The following is a 13,469-nucleotide window of genomic DNA, read 5'->3' as shown; positions in this document are numbered from 1 at the left end:
GAAGCAGACCCGAAGAATTTCACAGGTCTTAGACGAAGCTTCTTGCGCATTAAGGTTACTATTGATGTCAATAAAAAGCTCAAAACTGGACAAAATCTACAACGACGTGGGGGGAAATGGTTCTGGGTTACATTTAAGTATGAAAGACTTCTGCAGTTTTGTTTTTTTTGTGGAAAGATTGGGCATGTGGACAAATTTTGTGGCTTATTGTTTGACTCGCCGGATAAGACTATGACATGCCAGTTTGGGAGTTTTCTTCGTGCTCCGTTAAGGAATCCAGTTAGTCCTATTGGGAAGATGTGGCTTCGTGACCCGGTGGAGGATTCTGAGGATAATATGAGTTTATCAGATGAGCAACATATGGAGATGATACAAGATATAGGAAGTTCAAAGGAAGGAAGCCGGGTTGGGAATATGAAGCTAGATTTTAATAATTCAAATACAGTCATAACAGAAGGGGTTATTCTTGAGCCTAAACGACAACGTACTAATGATGGGTTCAAAGTGAGTGAACTAAACTGTGCCGATCAGACAAAAAGTGGGATGAAGACGAGATCTGGAAAACAGACCCGTCAGGAGCCATGAGTCTACTAAGTTGGAACTGTCGGGGCTTGGGCAACCCCCAGACAGTAAATGTCCTCCGGGATCTGGTTCGTGTCCATAAACCATTAGTGATTTTTCTAATGGAAACAATGTTGAAGGCTGATAAAGTTTCTCTGGTTTGTAAGAAGTTGAATTTTAAAGGTAGTTGTATTGTTAATAGTCAGGGGCATGGGGGTGGTCTGGCCCTTTTCTGGAAATCGAATGTGAAGGTGATGATTAAAGCTTCCACAAGTAACTATATTGATGCAATGATTCAGTTCCAAAATATTCCGGGTTGAAGGTTAACTGGCTTCTATGGATATCCGGAACGTAGTCGAAGGCGGGAGTCATGGGATCTTCTTAGATCTTTATCAGATGGGTTTGGGGCTGCTTGGTGTTTATTAGGAGATTTTAATGATCTTATTTCCGTAGTGGAAAAGAGAGGGGGAAATCGGCATCCGAATAGTTTGCTTGAGGGGTTCAAATCGGCCATTGATGATTGTGGCTTGAGTAGTATGAGAATGTAAGGTTATCCCTTTACATGGGAAGTTGGGCGTGGCACAAACAGGTGGATTGAGGAAAGATTAGATCGGGCACTGGTTAACTCTTGCTGGAAGGACCTGTTTGTTAATTCAAAACTTCACAATGTGGCTGCTGCGTGTTCAGATCATTCAGCATTGGTTCTTGAAATAAAAGCATGGGTACAGATAACTGGGGCTAGGCGGTTCAGGTTTGAGAACAGTTGGCTTAGAGAGGATCATTGTGGTAATGTGGTTGAACAAGCTTGGAATTTACATAGGTCGAAGACGGTACCGGAGAAGATCGTGGCGTGTTCATTGGCTCTGCAAATATGGAGTAACAACATTGAAAGGAATTTTCATCGAGCAATTAATCAATATCGGAAGCTGTGCGACCAATTTCGTGGAAGGTCTGATGCTTATGGGCTGGGGCAGTATAAAATGGCTCTGAAATTGTATTTGAAAACACTAAAACAGCAGGAAGATTTTTGGAAGCAACGTGCGAAGCTCTTTTGGCTACAAGACGGGGATTCAAATTCTAAATACTTTCACGCACACGCGTCAGCCCGTAAGCGAAATAACTCATTCCATACTTTGAAAAATGCGGATGGGGTTTGGCGCCATAGTCAAGGCTTGGAGGAACTGCTAATTGGCTACTTTCAAGACATCTTTACCACCAGGGGGTGCGAAGCTTCTGAGATTTTATCTGAGGTAAGAACTCGGGTAACTGATAGGGATAACTCTATTTTAACGTGCCCGTTTTCTGTTGAGGAGGTTAAGAACGCATGCTTTTCAATGCACCCTGATAAAAGCCCGAGGCCTGATGGGTTCAATCCTGCGTTTTATCAGAGATTTTGGGGTATAATTGGATCGGATATCTCGACAGCTTGCTTATCTTTTCTGAATTCGGTGGAGCTCCCCACACAGCTTAATGACACTTTGATTGTCCTAATTCCGAAAAAGCCGGAGGTTGAGGTTGTGGCTGATCTTAGACCGATTGCGCTTTGTAACGTCTTATACAAGATCGTCTAAAAAATGCTTGCTAACAGATTTAGGAGGATTCTACCATCCATAATATCAGAGACACAGAGTGCGTTTTTGACAGGACGACTGATCACGGACAATGTTATAGTGGCGTATGAGGTGATTCATAGATTGAAATTGAAAAGAAAAAACGGGTTGGCTGCTCTAAAGCTCGATATGAGTAAGGCGTACGATAGAGTTGAATGGGATTTTCTCCGTAATATGCTTCTCAAGATGGGATTCTCTCTCCATTGGGTGTATTGGCTTATGATGTGTGTGACATCGGTAAGGTACAGAATACTGCATAATGGTAAGGAATTGGGGCCTATTAATCCGACTCGGGGACTTCGCCAAGGAGATCCGCTTTCCCCCTTTTTGTTTTTGATTTGTGCCGAGGGACTTACATCTATTCTTCAAGCCCGGGTTAGAGAGGGGAAGATCCACGGTTGTATGGTTGCAGCTAATGCCCCTCGAATATCACACTTATTTTTTGCGGATGATTGCTATTTGTTTTTCAAAGCTAACATTTCAGAAGCAACGACTATTCGGCAGTGTCTGTACAGGTACGAAATGGCTTCTGGGCAGCAGGTTAATTTCCAAAAATCCTCCGTGATGTTTAGTAATGGTACGGCCAGCAACAATAAGGCGGATGTAATTTCGATTCTGGGGGTAGCTGAAGTTACTGATATGGGCTTTTACTTAGGCGCCCCGATTGCTGTACAAAAGAGTAAAATGCAAACGTTCAGCTTCATAAAGGACCGTATTTGGAACCGAATTAACGGTTGGAAAGAAAAGTTCCTCTCTAGAGCTGGCAAGGAGGTGTTAATTAAATCTGTGCTACAGTCAATCCCTACGTATATTATGAGTATTTTCCTAATGTCGGATCAGTTCTGTGACGATGTGAATAAAATGTTAAATCGCTTCTGGTGGAAATCAGCAGGTGAGGCGAGTAAAGGCATCCATTGGCAGCAATGGTCACGGCTTTGTTATCCTAAGGCAATTGGAGGTTTGGGCTTTCGCCATATTCACAATTTCAACCTTGGGCTTCTTGCAAAACAGGGATGGCGCATCATATAAAATCCGACTTCTTTGGTCGCTCGACTCCTAAAAGCGAGGTATTTTCCATCGTCGGATTTTTTACATGCCGGTCTGGGTCATAACCCTTCATTTTTTTGGCGTAGTATTTTGGCTGGTCGGGAAGTTCTTAAATGTGGGCTTCGATGCAAAATTGGTAATGGGGCCAATACTGATATTTGGGATAGCCATTGGCTGCCCGACAATGTTGACCCAAAAAATTCTAGTCGAGTGGATCTTACTCTTCCGTCTGGACTTGTCCAAGACCTTCTACTCCCAAATGGACGATGGAATTCAGAACTGATTGCTGGAATTTTTGATAATCGGGATCAGAAGCTTATCTTGTCTATACCTAGAAGGGATCTTACACGGGAGGATGGCTGGTTTTGGCAATTTGAAAAATCTGGCTCTTATTCGGTTCGAAGCGGATACCGGGTGTCTTTTCTTACTGGTTTGGTGCTAAATCGGAATCCGGAGATCAATTGGGCTCTTATTTGGAAGCTGGAAGTGGCTCCGAAGATCAAAAATTGTATATGGCGGTTATTCTCCTCATGTTTGCCTACCATGGTAAACTTAATTAAACGCCATTGTAATCTTCCAAATGTTTGTCCGGTATGTGGAAATAGTGGCGAGGATGATACACATGCATTTCTTTCCTGTTCCTTTGCCATGCAAGTCTGGGACATTTACTTTGGGGATTCCCGTATGACTTTAGTTGGGAACTTTACAAGCTGGTTGGGCGGGATTTTGGCTGATAACATGGGACTGAATGTGGCGGAGATTGTGACTATAGTATGGTCCCTATGGAAGCATCGGAATGCAGTGGTCTGGGATAAGAAGAGGTCGCAACCTGAACTTGTCAATCAACAGGCGAGATATATGCACCAGGAGTGGATAACCGCACAAGCACTGAAACCGAAGGCTGAATCAACCGTATCGCGGGCTCAAGTTCGGTGGCTATGTCCGCCGGAAGGAATGGTCACATGTAATGTGGATGCTGGGGTGAGTAAGGAGGCATAGTTCAAGCTATTCTTAATAATGAGATTCATCCTTCATATCTTTCGGAGATAATTGTAGAGTGTAGAGATCTTATGGCTAGGATTGAAAATATATCAATCTCGTTCATTAAACGTTCAGCGAATGTAGCCGCTTATTGTTTGACTAGGGCGGTTAATTCTTTGTCTGTTCGTGGAGAGTGGGAATGTCCACCTCCGTTTCTTATCGATGTTTTGACTGCTGATATATCGTAAATAATCTTCCTGTTTTGTTCAAAAAAAAAAAAAATAAAGCTTAATGGGCCTATGGGTTATTCGAAATTTAAGAGCCTTTTATGTTTGCTTGTATACTTTAATGGGCCTTATGGGTTATTGGGCCTTAGTAAAGCTATCCATATATGTATAAATAGTGAGGAAATTATAATAAAAATCAGATTTTAATTTTTATTTACATTTATCAAAATCTCTTTTATGTATTTTATCATCATATAATTTTAAATATTAAAATATCATAATATCATAATTTTTTTTGTTTAAATTTTCAGTTAGTCATCTACAGGGGAAGAAAACAGTTTTTAGAAAAACCAAGAGATTTGAAATTTAAATACATTTGTTTAGAAATATGAGACACTTTTAAATAATTTAGGGTAAATTTCAAAAAAAACCACTGTGGTTTGATGTTCTTCCAAAATAACTCTTGTGGTTTGTTAATACAAAAAAAAGGACTGTGGTTTGCGCCGTTATCCGAAAAACGGAAAGTGGCTTAACACCGTTAAAGTGCTGACATGGCACAGGAGTAAAGTTGGAAATTCAATTTTTTTTTTATTTTTTTAATTCTTTAAAGTGCTGACGGAAAACGGAGATGGGAAATGTAACATTTAAGTCCCTACACTATGCCATTTTTATAAATTAAATCCCTATTCTATGCCTAAAACACAAGTGGAAGGCTGCCAACAATTAAAGCAACAAAAAGTATAATAATATCCAAAGCCATTGAATATTCTAGTGGGCCTCATTTTAATGTTTTATACTTTTTGGTGCTTTGACTATTAGCAGGTTTACTCTACGTTTTAGGCACCTTTAGGCAGGTTTCCAATTTGTAAAACTAACATGGATTATAGATTTAATTGATAATTTTGAAAAGTTGGGGATCCAATTGATTTTTCGGATAAAGGTTAAGGCGTGAATTGGATTTTTAAGTTAAAAATTACCGTATTACACGTGGTGCAATGGAATTAAATGCATCGTTTGTCACTGACTTTCATGTCGAATGGTCATCCAACCTCAATTTGTGTCAATAAATCACTCAACTTTTAAATTTTATTTTAATTAAGTCACTCTAACGATCTGAAAAAGCAAAAAGATACCCGAAAAATGATGTGACTGTCATATCAGTAGTAGTCAACTTTCACTACTAACCGAAATGATATGTGACTGCCACCTAAATGACATGTGGTTGTTGTTGTTGGTTCCTTGTTAGGTAGGATTAGTTCCAAATGGGTGGTGAATGAAACCATTGGTTAATTTTTACCACTTTTCGTTTTACTCACTTGGCTTTTTAACTTGCCTTAGCACAAAGGCAAAATTCGTAGTCAGAAGCAAGTTCAGAGGAACGGCTATAACAGTCTATTGAGCTTGACTCTGATTCAGAAAGATGCGCTAGCTATATTGTTATTTGGATAGAGCTTTTGACAACACAATGAATAATATTTACGTGTTTGATCAGTCAGAGCTTATATATGAGAAATGTGTTAGAGAAAATAATATAATCAGAAGTAGTAAAGGAAGAGTTAGGAAATCGTTACTCAGCAGATTTATACTGGTTCGGCCTCTAACCTACGTCGAATCCTCAGAATACCTTATTCTGAGCTTTAATCCACTAAACATTGTTTCATGGGTAGAGCACAAACCTTTATACAATAGACAGAGCCTCTGTAAAGTACCTTCCTATACACTTTCACTCGGTTATCTATCTATCTCTCTTGCTATTTGCCTATAACCGAAACAAACAACAAAGCTTCTGAATATTATGAACAGAAAATGTGTTCTAATATAGAACACAATGAAGATCTATATCTCTAACGGATGAAAACAAATATTGAAATGATTGTGTATTACAAATATTGCTCCAATATCACTTGAAAGTTTTGATCTCTTTTGCAGCTTATGATTTTCGTCAACTTCACAATGAGCATGTCACTTGGTATTTATAGCAGAGACTTGGACAGAAGATCCGTTTGAAATTCAAACTAGCAGTTTGGAGGAAAACGGCTCCTGTCAACATCAGATTCTGACTTTTGTGTTCATACAGTCCAAAAGTTTATCGTTGCAGACATGCAGTTTGCCAGCTTTCCATCTTAGGTATGCGCAGAGAGACGTTGAGGGGACAAGGTTTCTGTAGCTTGTACTTGTTTCCAAAATGGGAAAAAGACGTGATGTGACAGGGTCAACACAGCTTGTCCGTCTCATTTTGCTTATGGGCTTTTGGTTCCTTTGGGCTTCTCCATTTTGGTTCCAGAATTAAGCCAATAAGTCTTTATCTTCTTTAAGGCCTTTTATGTTTTGCTTAATTTAATGCATAAGTATATAATCACTCAACAAACATGTTAGCACAAATGAAAAATTTGAATATTTTGGGTATCTATTTTCCTTATTAATTTATTTTTTGTCAAAATAAAGAACCCTTGGAAATTGTGTTTTAACAACCTCCCCTTTTTGAAGCTGACAAAAAAATTCAGAGAAGGAATAGATAACTTACTCCCCCAAAATTGTTGAATTTACTCTTGCTTCTGGATACTCCCCCATAAGGGTTGCAGTACTGAATTTTGCTAAACTTTGAAAACACTCAGATGGTTAAAATGTTCAGTAGAAAATATATACCCAGAGCTTAAGAATTTTAACATGTTCAGTATCAGAGGCAAACTTAATATCGGAAGCATATAATAATATATATTAGAGAACATAATCAGCTAGATGTAAGTTAGTGTTTTTAAATGCTTTGTGAATTGTTATAAGTTAAGATATTCAGAGCATGACCGTGTTTAGATAGAACAGTTCAAATGTACTAAAATTAAAAAAAAACACAAATAGTAAGTTTAACGTATAAATAAACATCCAGAATCATTATCGAAAGATATACACATATTGTATTAATAATTTGAAAAATTACAATTGATGAAGTCAACAGCTTATTGATTACAAAACACTTAACCTAACAACCAAAAACTACTTATAGATATTAACGCTAATTGTATTTATATAATAATTTATTCATTACAAATTGAAAATTACCAAAAATTCAAATTCAATTAATCCCCGCCAAATGCCTAGCATTTTTTACAAACTTGTGGTACGTACCTCTTATAAAACCGTCCATACATGGTCATGCGATGGAGACGACGCCCGTCTTTCCCACGTGTCCATCCGGGTCCAGGGATTTTTCAGGCGCACAAATTACCTAATCCTGATACATGGAGGTAGTGACAATAAATAACAATACCGGCTCGTTGAGTCTGGTAATTGGAATGAGTACAATCTAAATCCCTTAACGATGATCTATTGGAGGGTGAGTCTAGTGCGAGTCAATGGGTGAGTAAACCCATAAAGCATAAGGAAGCTGACTGGCGGGATTCCTGATACGCTTCCATTGAAGCTCACTAAGGGATAAGTGTACCCCGTTAATCGAATGCCATTTGGATAAAGGGTGTGGTCAAGATTGCGTTTTGGGCGCCAAGGGTTTGGATAGTTTTGTTCAGAGTCTGGAATTGAGGTCGAATATCAGAGACCTTGCTATCTAATGACTATATGGATTTTTTGTTTAAGTCCAGACATCAAAGAGTTTCAATAAGTGACTCAGTAGGGGAGTCATCAAAGGTAAGGTCAATGAGATTTTTTTATCTCAGCAAGCTCAAGGCCAACCTTCCGAAACTCAGGTGAGAGACAAGTTAAAACTTCCTTTGTAGTAGGGATGAATTTGATCATTGTTTCAAGTATTGCCATATGCTAAATGACTGACATCCCATCAGCATAGGTGTGAATGCCCTACTGAGAAACTAGTGCAACTACTATATGAAGCAAGCTTTTGATGTTAGCAAGTTCATTCAAAAGGACAGTAGTTTCTGCCATAGAATGGGTAGACAGAAATGATGGCATTGAAGGAGCAGCAGAGGCAGAGGCCATATCAGTTATTTTGGGAGCAACCATTTCTAGAGTTTTGAGGGCTTCTGCTTGGGAAGGAGTTGTGGATGATGAAGCAAGATGATCTTTGAGCTTCTGATTTAATTCAGCTTCGTTCTTTGTTAGAGAATAATCGACTTGAGCAAGCCCAATGATGTGTTCAGAAGTGATAGTGGCATATTGTTGAGCTCGAGCTTGTGGGAATTTCAGAGCATCAATGTATGATACCTCAGAAGTACTGAGGTCTCCTTTAGCAGGTATAGGCTTTTTTCCCTATGTTGCTTATGATATCTTTTTGGAGTGATGTCATTACCCTAAAAGTTTGGTTAGTTAGCAATATGTCAAAGGTAGTGGGGGAAGGAGAAGATAACATGTATTGTTCAGCAATAAGTGTTTTTTCAAGCTCAGAGGCCTTAGGTATGGAGGACCTACATTGCTTCTTGGTTGTGTTTTTAGGAACAAAAGTAGTTTCATCATAGGCTTTTCGTTTGATCACAACCTTCGGAAGTTTTGATCCTTTACAAGCAGCAACCTTGTGAGGCTTGCTGTGTTCAAGTCCATTTATGATTTTTTTCATTGATTTGGGATCCTTGGACAGGTTCCAAATCATCTGGAATGATGACTTTGTGGTCCACCAGAATTTTTGTGATGAGTGATCCGAAAATCAGTTGAGCATGGCACCATTTCATTGCTGAGATCAGCATGATTAGGAGGTTCAGAGGTTTGCCGTTCATTATGTGCCATATAATGCACAGCTCAAGTCTGGATACAGAATTGATTGATCCCTTCTGCGGAAGCACATAGCTCACGATGAGATAGTGTGCTTGGCGAGCAATCTTCGGAAGAGACGTTGCGATTAGTTCAACATGGAGGTCCTCTAGGGTGAGGAACTTCTAGGAGAATAACTTTTTTCGTTTCCGTTCGTTCAAAGTTCAGTTCCCTTGAGATCTACCTTCTGTTGAAACACGATTTCCACACTGACTTTTGATTATGACAAAAATATTCAATAGGAAATTAAAATCCGATAACTAATTTAAGTGTAAAAAATAAATGTTGATTTAATTTAACTAATGGTTTCTTCAGTGTATTTGATTAATATGGGAAAGAACAAAAATCAAGGGCCTTAAGATTGGCTAAAAGCCCAAAGCTTGATGCTGGCCCAATAGCTGGAAGAATCCAGAAGCTTGTCTCAAGCCCAGGAGATTGATTCTACCGCAAGACAAGAACCAAAGAGAATCAAAGAAGATCAATGTTGACTCTTCACACTAACATTGCACCTTTATATCGGGAAAAAAGTGCAAACAACAGGCTGATTGTCCCCCTGGACAATTTAGACTCTTTACCATAATTGTCCAAATCGTCAGACTACTTCCGGAAGAAATTAGAAGCATATTGTCTCCTGAAGACAGAAGGAAAAGCTACTTCACAGAAAGCTTTTGTACTGGAATCAGAAAGTGAAAGTGATAGAAGGAGCTTTCCCTCCAACGGTCTTTTCGAATTTCGAAAAGACCCTCCCCCAGGCTTTACTATAAATGCCCCAACAAAAGCCTCATTTGCACTTGATCATCAACACTGAAATCAAGAGAATCATCTTTCAAGTGCCAAAAGCAAAAAGCAAAAAGCTTATACACATTCATTGCTTTCATTTGTGTAATAGCTAATAGTACTTTACTTTGCGTTCAAAGTTAGAACAAATCCATCAATAGTAATAGGATCATAAGCTCTTCTGTTCACTTTGGTTATAAGTGAATAGGTTGAGAGGTAGATAGATTGCTGAGTTTAGTGTGCAAAGGACGGTACTTTGCAGTGTGTCTGAGTCTATTGTAAAGGTTTGTGCTCTACCATTTGAAAGAGTTCATTAGTGGATTAAAACCCAGAAGAATGTATTCTAGGGACTAGATGTAGGCATGAGGCCGAACCAGCATAAATCGCTGAGTAACTTCTCTTTAACCCTTTACTTTACTCCTTCTGATATTTGCTTGCTTTTGTATTAAAACATCTAAATAACACTCCCGACTATTATGCACAATAAATCGCATAACCTTAATTCATAATAGAAGCTCCTCTGGTTGAGCTGCGTTTTTTTAGAAAGGTTAGAAGCAGAATCAAGCTTTGTTTAGCTGTATAACTCGGTAAATGAAGATTGCCTCGGATTCCAAACTTGCCTTTGTTTCGTGCTATTGAATTATTTGTGAGAAAAATTTATTAAGGGTTAAATTTACCCAATACTTCTATTACCCAATAATATGAGAGTGTTGAAGGAGTGAAAACTCTTAACACTGAAGAAAAGTGGTCAGAGGATGACTTAAAGAAGCTTCAAAATAATGCCTCGATTATCGATATGCTTCACTGTGTTCTGGATACTGTAGAGTACAATAAGGTTTTAGGTTGCGAGTCAGCACATGAGATATGGAACAAGCTGGAAGTCACCTATGAGGGAACCAGCAAGGTCAAAGAGTCGAAAGAAATCAGAATATGAGGGTCTATGAACTATTTGAAATGAAAGAAAGTGAAGGCATCTCCGAGATGAATGCCAGATTCACTAACATAGTAAATAAGCTCAAGAGACTAGGAAAAGTCTTATCGGAAGAGGAGCAAGTAAAGAAGATTCTCATAAGGCTTCCAAAACGTTGGCAAACTAAGAAGACAACTATCAAAGAAGCTCAGGACTTAACAAAATACAAGTATGATGAGCTAATTAGATCCTTTCTAACTCATGCAATTTCCATGAAGAATTTCGAAGCTAAGGAAAAGTCAGAAGATAAGAAACATAGATCAATAGTGCTGAAAGCTGATTGCTCAGAAGAAGCACTACTGATGATGAAGAGATGGCAATGTCTACTTGCAAGATGAAGCGGATGTTTAGAAAGAATGATCAGTACAAGAAGCCATACAAAAGGTCTGAACGACCAAGAAGGGAACATGGTGATAGCAAATTTCGGAAGGACTCTTCCAAACCCATTACCTGTTTCGAATGTCACCAGCCTAGACATATTAAGTCAAATTGCCCAATGCTGGAGAAGGACAAGAAGTCTGGCAAGAAGGCAATGGTAGCCACACGAAGGAAAATGATGAACCTTCCTCCTTTGAAGGTGATGTTGTTGAAACAGCCAATGTGTGTTTCATGGTTGCGAAGACAAAAGAACAAAGTGCTGATGAAGCAGAGATGTCAAATGCTTCCGATAATGAAGATCATAACCTTGAGGTAATATCTCTTCCTGTCTTCCAAAAAGAAATGATAAATGCCCTATGTGATATCTATGCACTTGTTAAGAAGTGCAACAAAAAGATAAGGGCGACACGAAGGAGACGTGATGAGGTTGGGGAAGTAAAACTCAGAGACATCCGACACCTCTTTCAAGATAATACTAGGCAAGATGAAAACTTGAAAATCAAGCATAAGTTTGTCACCGAAGTTTAGAAGGAATCTAAAAACCTTTTGAAGGACATCACATCGATTCAGAGTCAATTGACTCCGAAGCAATATAGCCACCATCACTAGTACATTGGAAATAATACTTCTAGTTGGAAAGGATGGAACCCACAAATAGAAGTCCAATATGACTTTTGTGGAAAATATGGCCACATCACCAAGGTTTGTTAGCATAGAAATGGCTATTCTAATCATGAAAATATAAAACCTGTTAAAACTAACCCTAAAGGACCCAAAAAGACTTGGGTACCTATGAGTCCTTGATTATGATACAGGTTGGCCTAAGATGTGCACAATAGTAAAAAACGTGGTATATAGACAGCACATGCTCAAGGCCATTGGCTGGTGATGAAACTCAATTTATGACACTCGAACGAAAAGGAGGAGGTACCATAAGTTTTGGAGATGTCAAGAAATGAAGAATAGTAGTCTCTAGATCCATCGGAACCAACCCTGCTATTGAAGAAGTCTCCTTAGTTAGAGGCATGAAGTTCAACCTAATGAGCGTGGCTCAACTCTGTGACAAAGACAAAAAAGGTTACCTTTGACGCCTATGGATGTTAAATCATCGAAAGTAAGACCAATTCTATAATCCTTACTTCTCCTAGGATAAATAATGTTTTTATGCTGAACCTAAAAAATAGGTTTTCAAAAGAAAATTTTCTTGTCTTAAAGGAAGAAAATTCCTTGCTATGGCACAAAAGACTTGGTCATGTAAGCATGGAGCTTCTGGCCAAATTAGCAAGAAAGCAACTAGTTGAAGGTTTGCCAATTCTGAAATTTGAGAAGAATCACTTATGCAATGCTTGTCAATCTGGAAAGCAAACTAGAAAATCTTTTAAAAGTAAAAATCTTGTATCAACCAAGCGTCCTCTGGAACTACTACACTTGGATCTTTTTGGGCCTGTTCAGCCTCTGAGCTTGGGCGTAAGAAGATTCACATCGTGGTAGTGGATGATTATTCTCGATTTACATGGATCATCTTGCTCAGTAGTAAGGATGAAACATTCGAGACATTCTCAACCTTATATAAGAGAACTGAGAATGAGAAGGACTTAAAAATCGCTCATATCAGAAGTGATAATGGTGGAGAATTCAAGAACCAAATGTTTGATGAATTCTATAAAACAAGAGGCATTGACCACAACTTATCTGCTCCCAGAACTCCTCAACAAAATAGGGTAGTTGAAAGGAAGAACAAAATGTTAGTCAAAATGGCTAGGATAATGCTGAGTGACAACAAGCTTCCGAAGTATTTTTGGGGAGAAGTTGTTAACAAAGCATGCTATATTCTCAATAGGGCTCTTGTTAGACCTATACTAAAGAAAATTCCCTATGAACTATGGAAAGGGAAAAAGCCTAAGATAGGATACTTTAGAACTTTTGGTTGCAAATGTTTTATTTTAAATACCAAGGACAATCTTGCAAAGTTTGAGTCTAAGGCTGATGAAGCCATCTTTCTCGGATACTCAACTAATAGTAAAGCCTATCAGATTTTCAATAAACGAACCCATGTACTTGAGGAATCAGTACATGTTGAGTTCGATGAGACTGACCCTGCAAATAAGCTCAGCAACAATAGGGATGAATAAGATCCAGCCTCAGTACATGCTGAGAACACTCTTGATGATGAACCTCTTCCTACTGGAACTTCAGAAGGTAAACTCG

The sequence above is a fragment of the Euphorbia lathyris genome, chromosome 5 (genome assembly GCF_963576675.1).
Source record: "Euphorbia lathyris chromosome 5, ddEupLath1.1, whole genome shotgun sequence".
NCBI classification, from domain to species: Eukaryota; Viridiplantae; Streptophyta; class Magnoliopsida; order Malpighiales; family Euphorbiaceae; genus Euphorbia; species Euphorbia lathyris.
The sequence above is the reverse complement of the archived record's forward strand: the minus strand, read 5'-3'. Positions refer to the sequence as shown.